Raw genomic sequence first — 22,740 nt, 5'->3', positions numbered from 1 at the left:
AGAGTGCAACAGTAGGGAGATTGTTGGATAGCATAGGGGTAAAAATTACTACTCCAACTCCAGAGAGTGCAACAGTAGGGAAAGTGTTGGATAGCTTAGAAATTAAAAATAACATACTTATAAATAAAATATTTCTTTAAAATAATTAATAATTTAATTATTAAATAACTCAAAATTACTTACAAATACCAATAGATATTTATTAAAAACATAACTACCAATAAATAATTAATTAGCAATAAATTATTAATAAATACCAATAAATAATAATTAATGAAGATTAATTACCAAATTAAAAATATTGAACAATTAAATTTTTTATACCAATAATTAATTATCAAACATTAATTACCAATTAAAAAATATTAAACTATTACATATTTTTCATACCCAAAATATTAATTCTTATACATTAATTACCAATTAATAATTGCTTATTAATATATTAATTGGAAATATCAATAAAGAATATTTAAACATATTTAATTACCAATTGATTATTAATCAACAATAAATTATTTTTCATAACCAAAATATTATTATTTAAAATATTTACCAATTAATAATTATTCTCTAATTAATTAATTATCAATACCCAACAACAAATTTAATAATTACTTAATTAGATTTCTATTACTTCCAACACTATTCCCCTATAAACGCAAAAAAACCTCAAATAATAAAATAATACAGTTAACATAATTATCAATTAATCAATTAATAAAAACTAATTACCAATTAATAAAAATTAATTACCAATTAATACCTAATTAACAATAATATAATTATCAATACCAATAAATAAATATAAATATTACTTAATTACAATTAAATTACTTCCCACCCTATTCCCCTATAAACCCACAGCCCGCTACAGAATTTAAACGCAAAAATAATTTAAAATAAATTTATAATTACTAAAAAGTTATAATTATATTTCATATTATTAAATTACTTCCCACCCTAATCCCCTATAAACCCACAACCCGCTACAGAATTTAAACGCAAAAATTATTTAAAATGAATTTATAATTCCTAAAAATGTATAATTAATTTCATATAATTAAATTACTTCCCACCCTGTTCCCCTATAAACCCACAACCCGCTACAGAATTTAAACGCAAAAATTATTTAAAATTAATTTATAATTACCAAAAATTTATAATTAAATTAATATAATTAAATTACTTCCCACCCTATTCCCCTATAAACCCACAACCCGCTACGGTACTAAAACACAAAATTAACTTAAAAAAACCATTATTAACATATAAAAATTATATACATATATTTTAAAACCAGTAGAACACTTAACAAAAAATAATTAACACATACATATTAAATACATATTAAAATACATAGCAATATTATAAATATCGATATTAGTGACATGGATATTAGTAACATTGATATATTTCATATAGATATTACTCACTTCGATATTACTAACATCGATATAAAAAAAATCGATATTACTTACCTTAGGGTCGATATTCTGTCCATCGATATTCTTGACATCGATATTCTGTCCCTACGATATTCTAGACTCGATATTATAGTAGGTTGAAATTAAAGTTTCGATATTTAGACTGCTCACCGGATGGGACACGCAGGAGGGGTAATGTGCCCAGAGATGCACATCTACTTAAATCTAATAATTTGGAACATCATAAAGAGGGGCATATTTAGGGCAGGTTGCGGGCTATAGCTGGAACAGGATCGAGCCTGATAAATAGACCGCAGGTCCAAAGAGCCCCTGATAGACAAAGCAGTCACTCTGTTAATACAGTAATATACAGTCCAAAAGGTACAGATTTAATACCTAATGAGGAGGTTATACAGTTACCCCCAGCATCATGTCCATATGTATTGGTGTTAGCTGGAGTGCCTGCCTTAAGAAGAGAGCAGAAGGAAACCTGGGCTAACCTACGGAACAAAGTAGTGGACTGGTTATCAAAATTTAAATGCTTCCGTCCACTAAATACTGAAGATATTCTTATGGTTCGCAGAGTTGGGTGGCTGGGGGAATCACCGAAGAATATAAGAGGAGATTGCGTGGTGATTAACTTTAGACGCCCCCACCTGGTTAGGAACATATTAAATGTCCATGAAGAAAGCTCGCTCAAAAACACTTGTATTTGTTCCCTCCCATTAGGCTATTTTTATAGACCATCGATAGGGAGCAGTACTAATAATGTGAGCACTCCTCTACTCGTAAATAGATTTGAAGGACTGTTGTCTCTAGATGATGAAGACTGACTACATAAAGCGAATACCTATGCAGTGCCCCGGTTAAATTCCCTTGGAGTACCTGGACAGTGCATAGATGTACAGAGTGTTCCAATGGTTGGGACAAATGAGTCATCAAGGCAGAGGGAAACGGAGCCTGAATTGATGCCACAGGTTTCTAACTTTTAGTCATATCTGGACTATCATATGGATAATAAAAATGTAATACAATCTAATGCAAATATAGGAGTTAGGCGATATTCAGCTATAGAACTGAGTAAGAATTTGGAAGTGCAGCTCCCCTCGTGTACCCAAAGCAAACCTTTTCCGGGTGGAGAAAGAGCAAAAAACAAAATATCAGGTAACTTGGCCTCGGGGAGTTATTCTAGCAAGTGGTGCACGAGACCACAAATTTGTCCCAACCACAGGCCAGCTCAGGTTACGTTAAGGGACGCCTGCTTTTTGGCATGGAATAGCCCAATGGTTAGACAGTTCTGGGTGCAGGTGGTGGTCAGGGTTGTCACGGCCACGGGCATTCGAGTGCAGCTGGAACCCTTGTATTGCTTATTGGCAGCTGTCCGGAAGCCCAGGAAAAAGAAGCTCCCGTATACACTACTACAATTAATGCTCGCTAGGAGCAGGGTAGCTATAACTTGGATGGGCCAGCGAGGCCCGGAAGTGTGCACCTGGCTTAAAGATGTCCGCGAGTGGTCCCTAGCCGAAGAAGCCCATATGAAACTCGCCCGACGGGATGAGTGGCTACAGGATGACCTCACAGCCTGGCGCAAACTGTGCACTACTGGGTTGGCGGAGGGGGAGTCCTCCTCGCAGCATACGGGTTCCAGCGGGGGGAGCAGCTCAGATGAGGATGAGGAACCTCTCCCTCAGCAAAGGAGTGAGGACTAATAACGTTAGGATATCTTGTGTGTGTTGGGCACATGTCTCAGGCTCCTTATTCATTGAATTACGTCTAGAAGGGCATTTGTTTCCCGTTAAGCATTTCTTCCCGGATGCTGCTGCCTGTTCTATGTACCACTGTTGATCCGATGGTATGCCTTAGACACTGTACCAATGCCAATTTGTTTTTGCTTTTGTTCTTTTCATATGTAAAATGAAAAATAAAGTTCTTAAAAAAAAAGGGACGCCTGACACCCAAGATGACATCAAACAACTCAGGAGAAAGGCTCAAAGGTATTCAGCTGCCATGGCTCAATCCCTAAAGCATGAAAGTGGAGATCGTGGAGGGCCGAGTGCAAGACTCTGCCCCTTTGCTGCAACAGTAGATCTTCCCGAAGGGGCAGCCTGATCGGAGGACAGATTCTCACGCCCAGGAGCCCTGGATACTGTACTGTCTGTGCCCCACCTGGGGCCACTAGGATGACTTGGGCCTGGTCATTCCTGATCTTTTTCGGAACTCGTGGCAGGAGAGGCATTGACAGGAAGGCATACTTGAGTCCTGAGTTCAATGTAGGTGGAACACTTCTCAGAGAGAGAAACACCTCAGAATCTCGAAAGATCAGAACCTCTGAGATTATGCATTATTGGCAGTGGTGAAGAGATCGAGCCAAGGTTCACCACATGCCTGGAAGAGACCTTGCGCCACAAAGAGGTATAACAGCCACTCGTAGTCCGCTAGGTGTCGACAGGAGAGTTTGTCCGCCCTGACATTCAAAGATCCTACCAGGTGGTTTACCGTGATGAAGATACATTGATAGTCCAGCCATTTCCAAAGCTGCAAGGCTTTCTGACACAGGGTCTGTGGCCTTACCCCGCCCTGTTCATTGCGCATGGCTGTGGTGTTGTCCATGATCATCTACACCAGCCCCCCTTGGTGGACGGCAGGAAGGCTTTCAGCGCAAAGCGGATAGCCCTCAGCTCCCGAAGGTTGATGTGGAGCCTGGCCACTGCCAGAGACCAGACACCTCAGATCTAGAGCTCTTCAAGGTGGCTGTCCCAGCCAAGAAGCGGTGCATCCGTCACCATTGGCAGCTCTGGTTGGCATAAGGAGAGGGGTACTGACGGGCTTTTGCAGTCTTATCCGAGATCTGGACATGGTCGGAGGGATCTGTTTGATGTTGGGGGTACTCAGACTACAGTTCCCAATGCAGAGCCTGCATGTGCCACCTGGTATGCTTCACCAGCAGGATGCAGGAGGCCATCATTCCCAGCAGCCTCAGGGTTGACCTCACTGAAATCCTGGACAGAGGCTGAAAGATTGGAATCATAGTCTGAATGCCCCGGTCTCTCCTCTCTGGGACAACGGCACAAAATTGGACCTCATCCAGAACGGCTCTGATGGAAGGAAGCATTGGAGAAGCAGTCAGGTGTGACTTTGGTGTGTTGATAGTAAACCCCACTGGCGTCAAGAGGTGGGGGACAACTGCCTGGGGTGAGCCAGCCTTCCGCAGCCAGTCATCGAGGTAGAGGAAGACTGTGGCCCCTGGCATCTGAAGATGTGCTGCCACCACCGCCATCATGAGCACTGGTAGGACCAAAGGGGAGCACAGGGACCTCAGTATGCTCATGTCCACCATGAACTGCAGATAGCACCTGGGGGCCCGCAGGACGGAGATGTGAAAATAAGCGTCTTGCATGTCCAATGATACTATCCAGTCTCTAGAGTCGAGGGCAGACTGTTCCTAGGCCAGAATAAGCATCTTGAATTTGTCCTTCAGAAGGAAGACGTTGAGAAGACACTGATCTAAAATGGGAAGAAGCCTCCATCATGTGATTGTCCCTCGTGTGGTCTGGTGTATGGAGGAATCAAGTTCTGTCCGTCCCGGTCTCTTGTTTTCTGTCTCAGTCCTGTTGTTCTTTTGAGTCTTTTACTTTTATAGGGGCAGTTTTACAAGTCTCATACCCACTTTTGCACAGCCGTTGTGTCATTTTTGTAACGCAGCAGCGGCGCAAAGCTAGCGCCATACTGCGACAGATTTACAACGTGACGCATCTAGGGAGATGCGTCACATTGTAAAGCCCTGCGCCACAATAAACACCTGTCCGGTTTAATGTTTGCAGGGTGGGCGTTACATCGGAAAAAGCCTCGGAAAAGTGACGCAGTAAAATCTACAAGATTTCACGAAGTCACTTTTCTGACGCTGCGGCGTCAAATCCTTACGCCTGCTTCAAGCAGGCGTAAGGCGTGACGCACCATGTTAGGGATAGGGCAGGTTGGACCAGTGCTGGAGTTGCGTCGCGCTTGCGACACAACTTCAGCACTTCGCCAACCTTACGCCGGCAGATGCGTCACGCATCTGCTTGTCCTTGTGTCACGATGCACCGCATTGTAAATGCGGCGCATCTGCGGTGGCGCAAGGGCAAACTTGTGTGACGCATCTTCCCTGGCGCATCCCTGCTGAGTTGCAGAGATGCGCCAGGGAACGTAAATCTGCCCCATATTTGTTATGTAATTAGGATGTTACTAATCTGATAAAAGCAAAGAAAGACTTTCAGGATAGTCTATGCCATGTTCCTCTTAGGCAGGATGGCTGCACATTTTCTGCTAGAGCCTTCTAACCGGAGATTCCTCACATTTCGACTATTTCATCAAGTGTCAGGCTGGATCTGGATGTCATTAACAAACCAGACAGGTGCTCTATCTGGTAGGCTTTGACCTAAAAAGGGGACCCTCGGACCCTCAATGACAAAGTCAACAGATCTCGCATAGGCTAACCTATTGGCTTTGCCAGTGCTTGTTCTTTTTGGAAAGTAGGAACAGTATTGTATAAGATAAATAGGAACAGATTGCAATTCCAGACACAAGTATGGGAACGCCAATCAGAGTAGTTGCGACCCCTTCTACCTCTGTATGTAACTGAGATACAACCCTGATTTAATTTCTGATCCCATTCCTTCCCAACAACAAGGAGGAAGCGGGCATTGAGAAGCAGTGTGTAATTGTAAGGAGCAATACTACGGCAAGTGTTTGGAAGCGAGTAGGCTCCAAAAAGAGTATAATAATTTGATACATTATCCCTTCAATGAGTAACTCTTTCTGCCACTTTGATTCAAGCATCTCTTTTGCTTTCGCCAGCGCCCCTGCTCCTACGTCCTGGCATGGGCTCGGCGATTCTATGGCAGGACCGGAGTCTCCAATTATGCTTCTCAATCTTAACTACTCAAATACAGCAGCCAAGGAATAAACAGTTAAACATTCAAAACACTACATTTCCCATGAGGCTTTGAACCACGCCTCCATAAAACACCAATCAACAATGTCCAGCATATACAAAATAGAGAGGCACCAACTTAACTGCCTTTTCCTTTGCCGCTTCGCAGTCAAGATAAGTGCATTTCTATTTTACATATCAAACTCTGCTCTTATGCTAATACTAGTGCTTGTTGAAGTCACTAAGTTGTGATTATTTCACCTTATTGTGATTGTTTTAGATTGTTTGCTCCCTTGCGATATTTATACCGCAGTCATGATCGGCATCTGTGCTCGATCGGCGCCCAGATCGCGATGCGGTACACTTGAAGTTTTGTCTAACCTGTAATCAATTTGTTCTTCCCTTTGGTTTTCCCCTCGATAACGGCACGTGTTGCATCTTTCCCACCAACTTTTTCCCTTTTTGATTTGCCCCTTTTTAGGTCTCAGCTAGCGAAGGCTGCGCTTGCGCAGTCTCGCTTGCGAGATTTAATGTTTTAGGAGTGAGGCTTTAACCCGCCCCTTTTTTTCCCTCTTCTCCATTGGCTGGCCTCTTAAATGCTGGTCAGCCATTGGAGAAGAGGTTTGTCTCTCCAAACAAGCCCCGTACTTTTCGGATTCGGGGGCATGTTTTTTCGATTCTTTCTCTCCTCTGGAATGTAAACATTACAGCCAATGGCAAGAGGAGAGAAAGAAAAACACTCCCCCCAATCCGAAAATTACGTGCTGTTTCTCCAAGCTAGAATGTTCCTCAAACTGTGCTTGATACCAGCAGCATGGGTCTCACAGATTACTTTTCCTCTGCTCCCTCGACTGTGCGCAAGAATTGCATGGTGAAATCTCAGGCAACAGAGTACCAGAGATCTTAATTTGCTCTTTATATTGAGGGAGCCTACCCCTCATTGCCGCATTCATCATTGCAGAGCGGGTACCACCCCGCTCATTTGACTTCCAAGGCGGGTGCCCACCCCGCATGACCGCCGTGGTTATTTGTATTTAATTGCGCGGGTGCCCACCCCGCTTGTGGACTGTGTTTCTCCACCGATGGAGCCTACCCCTCATTTGCCGCCGTTGAAAAGTCACCGCCGCGGCCCGCAGCAAAACCGGAAGTCAGGCAGGCCCGCCCGGGACATGGGCGGGGCCTGAAAATCGACCGGAAGGAGGGAGTGCGATGCCGGATGGGGCTCCCGTAGGGAAGAGGGAGCCCCGTGTGCAGAGTGACGCCAGGAGATCACCGCCGTCTGGAGAGCCCTGTAAATTTGGGCCTCTCCGTTGTGTGGTGGCTCTCGGCACATTCCTGCAGCAAAACGACCCTCAGCAGAGTTCCAGATTGCCACAGCACGAAGATCTCGCAACGAAGCCCTCCAGGGAAAGTCTCTGCACGACATAAACAATGCAGGTAGGAGTGCCCGTGCTTCCTGCGACTCGTGCCACAGTTTTTAAATCTAACTGCCATTACTGTAAAGCGGGGGCCTCTATTGACAAACACTGATTTCCCCCCCCCCAAAAAAAAAAATACCTCACCGCACAAGACTCATTGCGGCATCAATGTGAAGACCGACTTCACCCAAGTGAAATACACTTTTGAATTGAAGTGCAAACTGATGCTGGCAATGCGTAGTTTGTAATCCATAACACAGCGCAGGGACCAGGCGGTTGTTAATCCAAACATCGTAATTTCCCAGTTGCAGTCGTTCCGCTTACTTTAAACTGAAAAGATTACTTTCGTCAAGGCGCACTTGGTCTTTTGGTTTGGAAGCGAAAAGTAACTTCTGCTTGTGGCATTTGAAGTTGCATTTCGGAAGACTTGACTGTGGCCCTTTTTGGGTCTCGGCTAGCGTAGGTGGCTCTGTGTGGGTGGCGCTGTGTGTGTGGGTGGCGCTGTGTGTGGCTCTGTGCGTGGATGCAAATGCAATAGGTCTCGCATTTGAGAAAGATTAAGCTATTGACATTGTAAATAAAAATGCCGTTTCTTTAAATGTTTTAAAAACAAAAACATAAACAAAAATAATGTCATGAGCAATGCCAATAGCTCTAACTTTAACAATGCCGAGACCATTGCATTGTAAATGCTTGTTGTGTAATATTGTAAGCCGCGCTGCCGCTGCGGTAAGTGCGCTCCTCGTGCTACTGCTTGGGAGTGGCCCGTCCAGGGAGCGAGGATGCGTATATAGCCCAATTGGGCTACATACACGCTGCCTCTACGGAAGCCTGTACGCGTTCCAGTGTACGTGAGGCAGCTTTCCACAGGCATGCTGGAGCCACCTTTTCCCCAGGGCTGCAAGAATAAGGGGATCTGCAGACTTGTGCCGGTAGCAGGCCTCCGGCTTACTTAATTTGACATTTATCGTATTTTGACAAATCCTCTTAGGGATAATTTTTGGAAACTCTTATACTGACTGCATTTAATATTGGAGATACTGAAGCTTCTCATTCAGACTGTTAGGTGTCTTCTTCCCCCTCGTAATTCCTGTAGTGACAGCATTTATTTTTGGTACCGTTTGTGTTCTATCTGCACCAGCTCTTGCTCCCTTCTGACGCCCTGCTTACAAGCTGAACAGGGCTGCAAATTATTGGCTTCCCTCTGGGGATTTTTTTTTATTGGAGTGCACCGAAATCCCTTGAGATCTGGTTGCCTATGGCCCAGGGGAAGATGAAGACTATTATTATGATGAAAGGATGGAGTCCATGATTGACAAGACAGTGGAAAAGAAGTTGGACAAGGCTTTGTCCTCAGCCCTGCTCCCATTTCCCAGGGGTGCGACAAGCTGGTAGGACGTGGCCCTGCGCCCTCCCCTTCCCTTACCGCCAGCCCCCCCTAACTTGCCCTTCTGCCCAGACTTGGCCACTTGTTAAAATTATTCCAAGAATTACTGAAGGAGGCGCGGACCATGATTACAGTGTGGACCCTCTGGCCCCTCCGCCACGCTCTCATCCCCCGGCGACAATTACCATTACGGATACCGACACAGATACCTCCTCTTCTCAAGAGTAGCAACCCTAAACATTCTAAAAAATCGCAAACACTCCTTTTCTCCATCACTTACATCTCCCTTCTCTTTTGACCTTGCAAGCATTATTCACCCCTGGTAATTAGACTGCTTCCCTGTCCCTGCAGTTGCAGATAACATGCAAATCAATCTCCGTAAGAGTTTTGACAAAGAAGACCGTTCACGACTTCGCCTTGAATATCCCCGCCCTGTCCTCCCTCACAGCAAAGACCCAAAAAAGGTATAGATAGATCCCTGAGAGCCTGTCAGGACAAACTCCTATTGCAGGGGTTCTGCTCATGCACAGAACTATGTGCAGGAAACCAGGACCTCGGTGAATTGCGGTGTACCGAAAACTCACCTAAGTTCCCAGAACCCCTATCCGACTAGCATCAGTGTCTCATTCGTTCTCCGTATCATCTCGAAGCTACCAATGATTAGACAACCCAGAACAAGCGACTTAGAGTACTCTCAGGAATGGTGGGAATCAGAAACACCTTTTCGTTATTATTCTCATATCAGTCCACAACAAGAGTAATCAGAGACACAATATAGTTTAAAATGTTTATTTTTAACTACGTGTCCTAAGATGCAGTACTTTGGCTAACATAAGCAGACAAATGATTAAAAATAAAACCATCAGCATTGTTACAATACCATATAAAATGAAGGGAGAAATCATATCACAAATGATAGTGGAATACAACCACCCTCCCTTCACTAGTAAGCTAATAATATTAACTAATAGAAGGTCTCTAGGTTTGAATGGGGAACCCCATACCGTAAATATCAGCTTAGGTGAATCACATCACAGGATCAGCTTTGCTCTGTGTCTGGAAAAGGTCTTCTCCAAAGTTCCTGAATCATGCATGCAAAATGCAATATTAAAGGCACTCGAGTTTCAGATATTTGCAGCTGTGTGCGTGTTATGTCTAGAGCGTGGGTCTATCAACATGAATTCAAAAGCATACATTGTTATTTGTCCCTGACGGCGTCTGCACACAGTGTTCAGGCCAAGGTCGCGGTGTACGTCAAGGGATGTGAACAACATACCGTTCTCATGTGAAGAAAAAGCAAGCAGGCAGTTTATCTTATAATGACAGCTACCTGCAGTGTCGTGTGCAAAATCAGCAAAAGTGGAAAGATGGCGTTGTAAATCTAAGACGCTTATGCTAACATAGCAATGTATGTACCTGGAGCTCCGCCTCCACTAGACACCTTGACGTGTCCGTGCCCCCAGCTAAGATTCTAGAATTGGCCCTTCAGGCCCAGGAAACAAAAGCGGCAATCCACCCAGACGTTCTAGCAGGCTGGACTCTGAGGGCGATCTGCTTCCTTGGCAATGCTAATTGCGCCCTTTCTTCAGAAAGACGCAAATCTGTCCTTTTACGCATAGATCCACAGCTAGCTGAATTGGCCTTAGCGGAACCCGGCCCACTGGTAGAAGGTCAGTTGTTTAAAGATCGCTTTGTGAAGGACATAGCGAAATTTCAGAATACCTTCACTTCATTAGATAAATCTCATACCTCACTCAAGTGAGTGTTCAACCCCCTTTCTGGCAGGGCCGTCGTGGCAGAGGACTCTCGACCGGCCGCTTCAACCAGCAAGGTCCTCACCGTGGATACAACCCCAGACGCAGGGGTTATGCCCAAGACTCAGCACAAGCAGGTTTCTATCCTACACGATATTGGGGCTTCAAAGGGCGTTTCAACAGGGGCTTCCGAAACAACATCACACAGTTCACAGGTAATGTCTCACCCTATTCTTCCGACGCTTCCTTTGGGGGACAGGTTGAAGTATTTTGTGATGAACTGGACAACAATTCAAGGCTATCAGATAGAATTTGCCCAAGTCCCCGTCCAAGACTCCTCCCCCACTCTCCATTTTTCCCAACAAGAAGTGTTTTTTAACAACTCCGATTTGCAAGAACTTTTGACAAAACAGGCTAAGGCTGCAGTGGCTTCTCACCCCGAGGGTTTCTGCAGCAATGTCAGTTTGGTCAAAAAGAAAGGGGGAGGTCAAAGACTAGTCCTGAACCTCAGAATGTTCAACCCCTTTGTGATTAACCGTCATTTTAAGATGGAGGGCATCCATCTTTTGAGAGATCTGCTTCAAGAACGGGACTGGATGGTCTGACCAGATCTCAAAGACGCCTATTTGACGGTCCCCATTGTTCACCCTCATCAATGGTATCTGAACTTTGAATGGAGAGGCCAGTGGTATCAATATCAATCCCTGCCATTCGGCCTATCGTCAGCCCCGTGGGTATTCACCAAACTCTTAAAACCTCTAGTCACTCGTCTAAGAGAGATGGGAGTTCGCATGATCATCTACCTAGACGACATGCTTCTGTTGGTACAAGATAGCTCATTATTATTATTACATCTGAGTTGAACAGTGTCACTCCTTCAGAATCTGGGTTTCGTCATAAACTCCAAGAAATCCATGATGACACCTTTCCAACAGGTAGAATTCTTGGGATTTCACATAAACTCCTTAACAGCACAACTCCTTTTTCCCCCTGTAAAGATAAAGGCCATCAAGAGAAAATTAACAAGCATTTACAATGCAATGGTCTCGGCAATATTATAGGTAGAGCTATTGGTATTGCTCATTATTTTTTTATCATTATTGTATCCCTAAATAAATGGCATTGTCATTTCTATTGGCATTAGCTTTTTTTTTTGTTGCATATGTGATACCTATTGCATTAGCAGAGAGAGAGTGAGGTAGTGAGATAGAGAGAGTGAGGTATTGAAATTGAGAGTGAGGTAGATAGAGAGTGAGATAGAGAGTGAGGTAGTGAGTGATGTTGTGGGATAGAGATAGAGGTAGTGAAAGAGAGAGTGAAAGAGAGAGTGAAAGTGAGTTAGTGAGATAGAAAGAGTGAGGTAGTGAGATAGAGAGTGATTGAGGTAGTGAGTGAGAGAGAGTGAAGTGGTGAGGTTGTGAGGTAGAGAGGGAGGTAGTGATGTTTTGAGAGAGAAGTTGTGAGATAATGAGGTAGTGAGATAGAGTGGAGTAGTGAGGTAGAGAGAGTTATGTAGTGAGAGAGAGTGAGGTAGTGAAACAGTGATGTAGTGAGGGAGAGGGATGTTGTGAAGTAGTGAGATGTAAGCAGAGTTGTGTTGTGATGTAGTGAGATAGAGAGAGGTAGTGAAAGAGACAGTGAAAGTGAGTTAGTGAGATAGAAAGGCGCAGTAGCGACCCCCAGCTCCCCAGGCGAAGACGAGGAGGTTCTTGGCGCCGAGAGCAGTGGCAGGGTAAGGGCTTAAGCAGCGGGGGAGCAGATGCGGTCCGGCGGCTAGATTGCCGACCTTGGTGCGGGAAACCAGAGTTCGACAATCGGGGTCGCGTCCACATCTCGTGATCCTGGCTAAATCCCTTAACCCCCCCTTGTGCCTGAATGCGCAACGTAACCGGCGTGCATGTAAAGCGCTCCAATACCTTCGGGCGAGTTCGCGCTATATAAATAAAAAAAAAATAAAAAAAGTTAGGACAAGTACTTTACTAAAGGTGGCTCCTATTACTCCTCAGTGTGCACCGGCATCCCCTCATTCCGAATGCGACGATCGTAAAGGAGTCTCCCCGAGTGGAATGCTAAGTGGGCGCCATTGGTGCGGAGGGCGCAGGAGTCGGTGGAACAGATGCAAGCTGTGGCCTTAACTCTCGTGATCCTGGGTAAATCACTTAACCCCCCCTCGTGCCTGAATGCGCAACGTAACCGGCGCGCATGTAAAGCGCTCCAATACCTTTGGGCGAGTTCGCGCTATATAAATACAAATTTTTTTTTAAAAAGTTAGGACAAGTACTTTACTAAAGCTGGCTCCTATTACTCCTCAATGTGCACCGGCATCCCCTCATTCCGAATGCAACGATCGTAAAGGAGTCTCCCCCAAGTGGAATGCTAAGTGGGCGCCATTGGTGCGGAGGGCACAGGAGTCGGTGGAACAGATGCAAGTTGTGGCCTTAACTCTCGTGATCCTGGGTAAATCACTTAACCCCCCCTCGTGCCTGAATGCGCAACGTAACCGGCGCGCATGTAAAGCGCTCCATTACCTTCGGGCGAGTTCGCGCTATATAAATAAAAAAAATTTAAAAGTTAGGACAAGTACTTTACTAAAGCTGGCTCCTATTACTCCTTAATGTGCACCGGCATCCCCTCATTCCGAATGCAACGATCGTAAAGGAGTCTCCCCCGAGTGGAATGCTAAGTGGGCGCCATTGGTGCGGAGGGCGCAGGATTCGGTGGAACAGATAGTAACACGCACACCACTGCCTTTCTCCGAGGCGAAGCAGAAATGCCTCGGAGAAACGCAGCAGCGGTTTTCAGATTCGGGGGCGTGGCTAAAAAGTGGAAAGAACAGCACGGAACACGCCCCCGAATCTGAAAAAGACAGAGCCTATTTGGAGGGACGGCTCTCTCCTCCAATGGCTGGCCTCCGTTTAGGAAGCCAGCCAATGGAGGAGAAGCAAAAAGAGAGGCGGGCTAAATAGCCACTCTAAGAAACATTATGGTGCCAATTACGATCCGGTAAAAAAATTCCCCGTGCGACTCGTATCCGGTCTTTTTACCGTACGAATCGTACAAGTGCCGTACGAACTGGCAATCATGATTCGCATGGTAAAAAGACCATACGAACCGCATCGGGAATGAATTCCCACACGTCCTCGGGTCGGAAATTGTGTCCGACACGTCCTCGGACGATGTACCGTACAAATGTGAAAGGTGAAGTCCGACCGAGGAATCACGATCCATCCCGTGCGTCCGATGTCACAACCGTATGGAAAAAACTCCGTCCGCACCGAACTCCCATAGCAACCATGGAGACGTGCCCGCATACGCGCCGACCCCCCCCCAGCCCCCGTACGTACGCGCCGAACCCCCCCCAGCCCCCGTACGTACGCACCGTACCCCCCCAGCCCCCGGACGGATGCGCCGACCCCCCCCCCCAGCCCCCGTACGTACGCGCCGAACCCCCCGTGTATGTACACCCGTGTACGTTCGAGTCGTACCCCCACCCGTGTAGAGTGCTTGCTTTGGAGGAGCCTGACCTCTTGCGGCAAGAAGGAGCATTGCACCTCCTTCTCCTTCACCGAGGCTCTCAGTCCACACCTATAGCGCCTCGAGCTGCATTGCGCCTCTCGCTCCTTCAACGAGGCGCATCTAGCGTTTCCTCAGCTTCACAAGTTTATCCTCCTGTCTAATCTTATCCCAAACGGATGCTGGCAGCTTCCGGAACAAAGTTGATTTAAACCAACCGCATCTAAACTCCCATCACTTCTGCTTCCCCAGAAATTAGAGATGGGATCAAACTGTTCATAGCGCCAAGATTCGGACCATATTTGTTTAAAATTCATGCAACAAAGTGCCACCTTGCAGCGCCGGAACGCACCAGGAATTATTATACCTTTATATAGCGCACTGTAGTCTTTACCTAACGTCGCAATAGCATTGAAATGATAGTTCATGCATTTCAAGAGATTCATTAGCACTTCACTGTTAGAAGGTTAGCGATAGAGTAACTCGACGTCTTCCACAGAGATCGTCGAAATTCTTTCTTAACTGATACGAGATCCAGATTCCCATCGAGACCCTTCAAAAATTAACACAAACAAACGCTATCATTGCTACTGAAAGATCAATGAAATACGTCAATTCTCCTGTCATGTTTGGTTCCAAAGATGCGGTTCATTGTCCCTTGCCTGACAGTACTATAAATATCTCTGATAAAAAGTAGAGTGACTTTACAGATATTATTCAGAGTATCAAATGTAATGCTAGTTTACCAAAATGTATATATACGAAGAAGGTTTCTGTTTCTCAGTTCCACTATTTTACCTGTCACAATGAAACGGAAATGATTGTGGCTTCGTAGAGGCTTCTGGGTATGCAAATTACCAACGAGAGCTTGTTGCTTTCAGGCAGACTTCCCTCTAGTAACAGAGGATGGTACTGCGCCTAAAGCTTCCTGGACAGGTACGCCCCTCCCTCCCGCTCTCTCTCTCTCTCTCTCTCGCACGCACCCACATAAAACAAGCATTGGCATAGCCAATAGGTCTCGCCTTTAGAAACTTTTAAGTGTTTTGCTAGAGCTATTGGCTGTCTTTCCCCATTGTCACTTAGATGTGCACAGCACATGCTTTAGGCTTTCAAGGTATATGTCAAGTACTACTTATAATTAATTTCCTATGCCAACTAGGGGCATGTGAAAGACAGCAGGCTTTCCGTTCTTATCTATAGTTTTTAATCTGTAAGCGCCATGTTCAAATTAAGGGGCACAACTTGGAAAAACAGCAGGAAAAAAATACACACATTGGAAATGCAATAGGTTTTACATTTGCTTGAGTTAGCGCTATTGTAATTGTATTGTAATTGCATTTATATAGCGCTTACTATCCCTGACGAGGCGTCAAAACCCTTTTTTGGCAAGCAGCATGCTACTCCGGGACCCATAGAGGATTAGTGTTGAATTAGTATGGTGAAATATGAAAGTAATTTTAAGTGATGGATAGGTTAGTCAGCTGTTTGGATTCGGAAGGATAGCAGAAGGATAGAAGAGGAAAAAAGGTTTGTATTTATATAGCGCTTGTTGAACATGATGGGGTGTTGAAGTGTTTTTTTTGGCCTGTAGCACGCTTCTCTGGAAACCCATAAAGGATTAGTGGTGAATTAGTATGGTGAAATATGAAAGTAATTTGAGTGGGGGATATGTTAGTAAGTTATTTGGAGGGAGAAGGATAGCGGAGAGATAGAAGGGGAAAGAAAGTTTTGCATTCGTATAGCACCTGTCACCCCTGATGGGTGTTGAAGCGCTTTTCTGGCGAGTAGCACGCTACGCCGGAACCCATTAAGGATTAGTGTTGAAAATTAGTTTAGTGAAATAATTTGGGTGGTGGATATGTTATTCAGATATTTGGATAGAGAAGGGTAGGCGCTGGGATAGAAGAGGGAACAAGGTTTGTATTTATATAGCGCTTGCTACCCCTGATGGGGTTTTGAAGCGCTTTTTTGGCAAGTAGCACGCTCCTCTGGAACCCATAAGGATTAGTGTTGAATTAGTATGGTGAAACATGAAAGTAATTTGAGTAGTGGATATGTTAGTCAGTTATTTCGATTGAGAAGGGTTGGTGAGGGGTAGAAAGGGAAAAAAGGCTTGCATTTATATAGCTCTTGTAACCCTGATGGAGTGTTGAAACACTTTATTGGCGACTATCACGCAACTCTGGAATCCATAAAGGATTAGTGGTGCATTAGTATAGTGGAATATGGGATTTGGGAAGTGAAAATGTTAGTCTGTTATTTTGATTGAAAAGGATAGCGCAGTGATAGAAGAGTGAAGGATTTTGAAAAAAAAATCTCTTTTTTTTAGGTCATAGCAGTAGGAGGAGGCTTTTGGATGAGTAAAAAGGGGTTTGGAGGGTAAGAGTCAGAGGGAAGAGTTTAGAAGGGTTTGTTTTGGGGTGATCAGTATAGTAAAAGCGGCAAGGAGGAGTAGAGTAGGGGAGAGTCTGGAAAGGGTATTTTAGGGATCTTAGTAGTGGTATGGGGTTTGGGATACATGAGAGAGTGGATGTAGAGGATATATTGATAGATGTATAGGGTGAGAAATAAGGGAGTGGATTGGAAAGAGTAGTAGAAAGAAGTTTGAGATGAGTCAGAAAGTTGAGCTAGAAGATATATTGAGAGAGGTATAGGCTGAGAAATAGGGTAGTGCATTGGAAATGCTAAATTTGAAGAAAGTGATAGATATATAGACCCATAAGTACATTGAAAGTATATAGATGCATAAAAGAGGTAAGTTTATGTAGATTAAAGATATTGATAGTGGTACAGGATGAGAAATAGGGTAGTGCATCGGCTATGCTTTTTCAGGAGAAAAGTAGCAAACACACAGATCCAAGTACATGGAAGGTACATAGATGCACAATGGTAGCAAGTACATGTAGACCAAGGATGCATCAGATAAACTCCGGTTTTCAAGTGTTATTGTACTTTAATACATTTTTTAACAACATAATTATTCTACATGTTTATGCAAAGCAATACACAAAGATAGGTAGATATCTACAGTGAAAATAAATGCTTATATATCGAGGGGTATCCAGTAAATGTCTGTTTGCGTATGGTGCTTATGTGGGCAAGGGCCAATCCTTGAGTAGTTTTCTGAAGATAAGGTGGTTGTCGGTGGATCTTATGTTGGGGGTAAAGAGTTCCATATTTTGGCTGCTTGAAGAGAGAAGGATGTGTCACATGTTTTTTCCTGTATCTTGGGATCTTGAGGCGAGGTGCCCCTTTGGAGTGAAGGTTCTTTTGTTGAATGTGTTTGGTGATTTTATTCCTGATGAAGAGCTGTCCCATTCCATGTATTGCTTTGTGATAACTTTTATTAAATTTTCTATTGTAATACAATGATTCATCATTTCTCATTTTCACTTTAGCATACAATATAGTGTAAGACCATAGTTTCATAGCAGCAGTTTGTTAGGTTCAACAGTACATTTTCAGGGTTTTTCTTTTGCACCCTCTACTTTATGTATGTCTAGATCCATCGTATCATGTAACATTTTAATCTGAATAGTTAGTTAGTCACTTCTGTCGGATTGCGATTCCTCTTGTGGGGGTTCGCAGATATTGCCCCGGTATCTATTCCATCCTCCCCATACACAGGCCAACTTTTTAGGGCATCTCCTATGCATATATATGGATTTTTCTGTTATCATTACAACATCCATGTCCTGGTACCATCGTCTAAGGGCCGGGGTCAATCTGGAGCCCCAGAGCTGCGCTATATTTCTTTTCGCTATTACCATGCCCAATGTTACCCAATCCTGCGCCGTATGATTAAGATCTGTGGGCTCCCAAATATTAAGCAGACACCTTTTAGGTTCCGGTTGAACCGTCACCCCCGTCACCTGTGATACCGTATGCATGATCGCTTCCCAGTATGCCGTAATTTCTGTGCAGTGCCAGATTGTATGCCAAAACGTGCCCGGTGCACCGCACTGTCGCAGGCAAAGTGGGGTATCTGTCTTGCCCAATTTGTGCAGTAGTGTTCTTGTATAGTAGGTGCGGTGTAGCACCTTCAATTGTATTAGTTTTAGTCTAGAAGGGATCGCCACCTCTTTAGGGGATGCTATTGCTTCTTGCCAATCCGCTTCATCTAATTCTCCTATGTCGTCCTCCCATCTTGTTTTAAAGGCTGCTGTGGGATCTGACTGGTTGTTTATTATTTTCTTATATGTTAGGGAGATGGCTTTTTTTGTCATGTGGTCTGTGAGTAACCGGTCTTCCAGGGGCGAAGACTCCGGTAGTTGTGTGCCTCGTGGAATCAGTTCCGTGAATGCATGCTTGATCTGCAGATATGTAAAAGCTTCTGTCGTCGTCAGGCCATAAGTGTTTTGCAGTTTTGTGAATGGGATAACCTCACCCTTTTTCCACAGGTCACCCACATTTGAAATGCCTATTAGGTCCCATTGCCTGAATCCTTTGGTATTACGCATCTTCCCCAACCTGTGTGTGTCTTATGGTGGTGTTGCCTGTGTCGTGACCCCTTCCCACCCTAGTGCCCGTTGCGCCTCATGCCATATCTTAACTGTATGTGCTGTTGGTCCTGTCAAGGCCATTGTTCTGGTATTATTGTAGAGCGCCCTCATCATCCCGTCTACTGCCAAGAGGTGTCTATCCATGCGATAGGCCGGTTCATCTTGTGTTGCGTGTAGCCATTGATTCAGCACCGCGAGCTGGGATGCCCATGTGTTGATGCAAGGCGTCCGCCATTTGCTGGCAAGTCATTCCTGTGTTGGGACACACTGTTTGTCTGGCTGTGACCTAGGCCATATGGGCAGAGGGCATTGTTGTCTGCTTTGGAGTCGCACTATGTGATTTTTGGTGCCCAGCCTCCCGCCATCCGGGTTACCGTGTCATGTGTTGTTGTCTTATGTGGCCTGTGACTTGACATTGTCCAGCTGGGTGCATGGGGCATGGTGGCAGCAGTGGCATGTGCCTGCTCATGGAGTGTGGTTGAGTCATGCGATGGCTTGTGGTGGTTGCGTGCCTGTTAGTAATTTTGGTTGTGGTTGCAGTTCCCCCCATGTGAGGTGCGTTGTTTGTGTACTCACCCGGGTCTCGGAGTCCTTCTAATCCTTCAACTGCCTCCACCGGCAGTATGGCCATCACCCTCTCCTCCCAGGGATGGTAGTGTACGGCTCTGCGGGAGGGCCCTCCTCCGGTGGCGTTGGCCTGGTCGTGTTCCTCCTGCCTCTTGGCTCTGACCCTCCTCCGCAGATCGTACCACCTGTTCTGGCAATCCTGCTTGGTCCTCCTGGTGTCCGCAACGGCATTCACAGCATCGACGATGGTCTGCCACATGGCTGTTTTGGCTGCCAGGCTGGTGCTTCTGACCAATGTTCCAAAGATCTGTGGCTCGACTCTGAGGATTTGATCTACAAGGACCTCCAACTCTCGGTGACTGAACTTTGGATTCTTGGTAGTGGGCATGGTGAGGGGTGTGGGTGGGGATGGTGTGGGTATGGGGGGTGTGTGGATGTTGGGGGGGGTGTGGATGGTTGTGTGTGTGTGTGAATGTGATGAGAGGGTGTTTGTGAGGGTGGTCGTGTGAAGGTGTGCAAGTGTAAGGTGTGGTGTAGCTTGTAGTCTGGTTCTGTGGTGTCTGGCAGCAGTGAGTCTGTTGCAAAGGCTCATGGTTTGTGTGTGTGGGCCCTTTTTATTGGTCCATGGGTGGGTGTGGCAGTGTTTGAAGTTTGGGTGGGTGTGTTATAAGGAGTGGTGGTGTATTGGGCCTCTGTTTGTTTTTGGCAGTTGCAGGTCAGTGATTGTGTTATTTTAGTGGTTGTTGGCCATGTTTAGTGGCTTTGTGCCTTTCGAATGGTGTATTCTTGTGTTGTTTTGTTTTGTCCTGGTTGTGTACGTGCGTTTTGAGCGTGTGTACGGTGTGTACATGGGCCATTTGGTTGTACGGTGATGTCCTTGTGTGTGGCTTTGTACGACTCGTACATGCGGTTGTGATGTTGGGGCATGGGGTGCGCTCCGTACTTAGGAGGTTGTGTTGGGGGTGCGCCAGGAACTACTGGGGTGTACATAGACGGTGGTACAACACGTACAGGGGTGGGGGGGTGTACATTGACGGTGGTACGACACGTACTGGGGTGGGGGTACGACTGGAACGTACTGGGGTGTAGGTACACGGGGGGTACGACACGTACTGGGGTGGGGGTACGACTGGAACGTACTGGGGTGTAGGTACACGGGGGGTATGACACGTACTGGGGTGGGGGTACGACTGGAACGTACTGGGGTGTAGGTACACGGGGGGTATGTCACGTACTGGGGTGGGGGTACGACTGGAACGTACTGGGGTGTAGGTACACGGGGCTATGACACGTACTGGGGTGGGGTTGGGGCTCGAACGTACTGGGGTGTAGGTTCACGGTGGTACGACACGTACTGGGGTGGGGGTACGACTGGAACGTACTGGGGTGTAGGTACACGGGGGTATGACACGTACTGGGGTGGGGGTACGACTGGAACGTACTGGGGTGTAGGTACACGGGGGTATGACACGTACTGGGGTGGGGGTACGACTGGAACGTACTGGGGTGTAGGTACACGGGGGGTATGACACGTACTGGGGTGGGGGTACGACTGGAACGTACTGGGGTGTAGGTACACGGGGCTATGACACGTACTGGGGTGGGGGTGGGGCTCGAACGCACTGGGGTGTAGGTTCACGGTGGTACGACACGTACTGGGGTGGGGGTACGACTGGAACGTACTGGGGTGTAGGTACACGGGGGGTATGACACGTACTGGGGTGGGGGTACGACTGGAACGTACTGGGGTGTAGGTACATGGGGGGTATGACACGTACTGGGGTGGGGGTACGACTGGAACGTACTGGGGTGTAGGTACACGGGGGTATGACACGTACTGGGGTGGGGGTACGACTGGAACGTACTGGGGTGTAGGTACACGGGGGTATGACACGTACTGGGGTGGGGGTACGACTGGAACGTACTGGGGTGTAGGTACACGGGGGGTATGACACGTACTGGGGTGGGGGTACGACTGGAACGTACTGGGGTGTAGGTACACGGGGCTATGACACGTACTGGGGTGGGGGTGGGGCTCGAACGTACTGGGGTGTAGGTTCACGGTGGTACGACACGTACTGGGGTGGGGGTACGACTGGAACGTACTGGGGTGTAGGTACACGGGGGTATGACACGTACTGGGGTGGGGGTGGGGCTCGAACGTACTGGGGTGTAGGTTCACGGTGGTACGACACGTACTGGGGTGGGGGTACGACTGGAACGTACTGGGGTGTAGGTACACGGGGGTATGACACGTACTGGGGTGGGGGTACGACTGGAACGTACTGGGGTGTAGGTACACGGGGCTATGACACATACTGGGGTGGGGGTGGGGCTCGAACGTACTGGGGTGTAGGTTCACGGTGGTACGACACGTACTGGGGTGGGGGTACGACTGGAACGTACTGGGGTGTAGGTACACGGGGCTATGACACGTACTGGGGTGGGGGTGGGGCTCGAACGTACTGGGGTGTAGGTTCACGGTGGTACGACACGTACTGGGGTGGGGGTACGACTGGAACGTACTGGGGTGTAGGTACACGGGGGGTATGACACGTACTGGGGTGGGGGTGGGGCTCGAACGTACTGGGGTGTAGGTTCACGGTGGTACGACACGTACTGGGGTGGGGGTACGACTGGAACGTACTGGGGTGTAGGTTCACGGTGGTACGACACGTACTGGGGTGGGGGTACGACTGGAACGTACTGGGTGTAGGTACACGGGGGGTATGACACGTACTGGGGTGGGGGTACGACTGGAACGTACTGGGGTGTAGGTACACGGGGGTATGACACGTACTGGGGTGGGGCTCGAACGTACTGGGGTGTAGGTTCACGGTGGTACGACACGTACTGGGGTGGGGGTACGACTGGAACGTACTGGGGTGTACCTAGACGGGTGGGGGTATACATACACGGGGGGTACGTGTCGGATGTACGGGGGCTGGGGGGAGTGTTGGGCGCGTATGCGGGCACATGTCTCCATGGTTGCTATAGGTGTTCGGTGCGGACGGTGTTTCTTCCATACGGTTGTACGCTCGGACGCATGGGATGGATCGTGATTCCTCGGTCGGACTTGGCTTTTCACGTTTGTAAGGTAAATCGTCCGAGGACGTGTCGGACACATTTTCCGACCCGAGGACGTGTGGGGAATGATTCCCAGTGCGGTTCGTATGTACTTTTTAACTTGCGAATCGTGATTGCCAGTTCGTACGGCACTTGTACGATTCGTACGGTAAAAAGACCCGATACGAGTCGCA

Source organism: Triturus cristatus, chromosome 4_2 (assembly GCF_964204655.1).
Source record: "Triturus cristatus chromosome 4_2, aTriCri1.1, whole genome shotgun sequence".
Lineage (NCBI taxonomy): Eukaryota > Metazoa > Chordata > Amphibia > Caudata > Salamandridae > Triturus > Triturus cristatus.
This window is presented reverse-complemented; position numbering follows the sequence as displayed.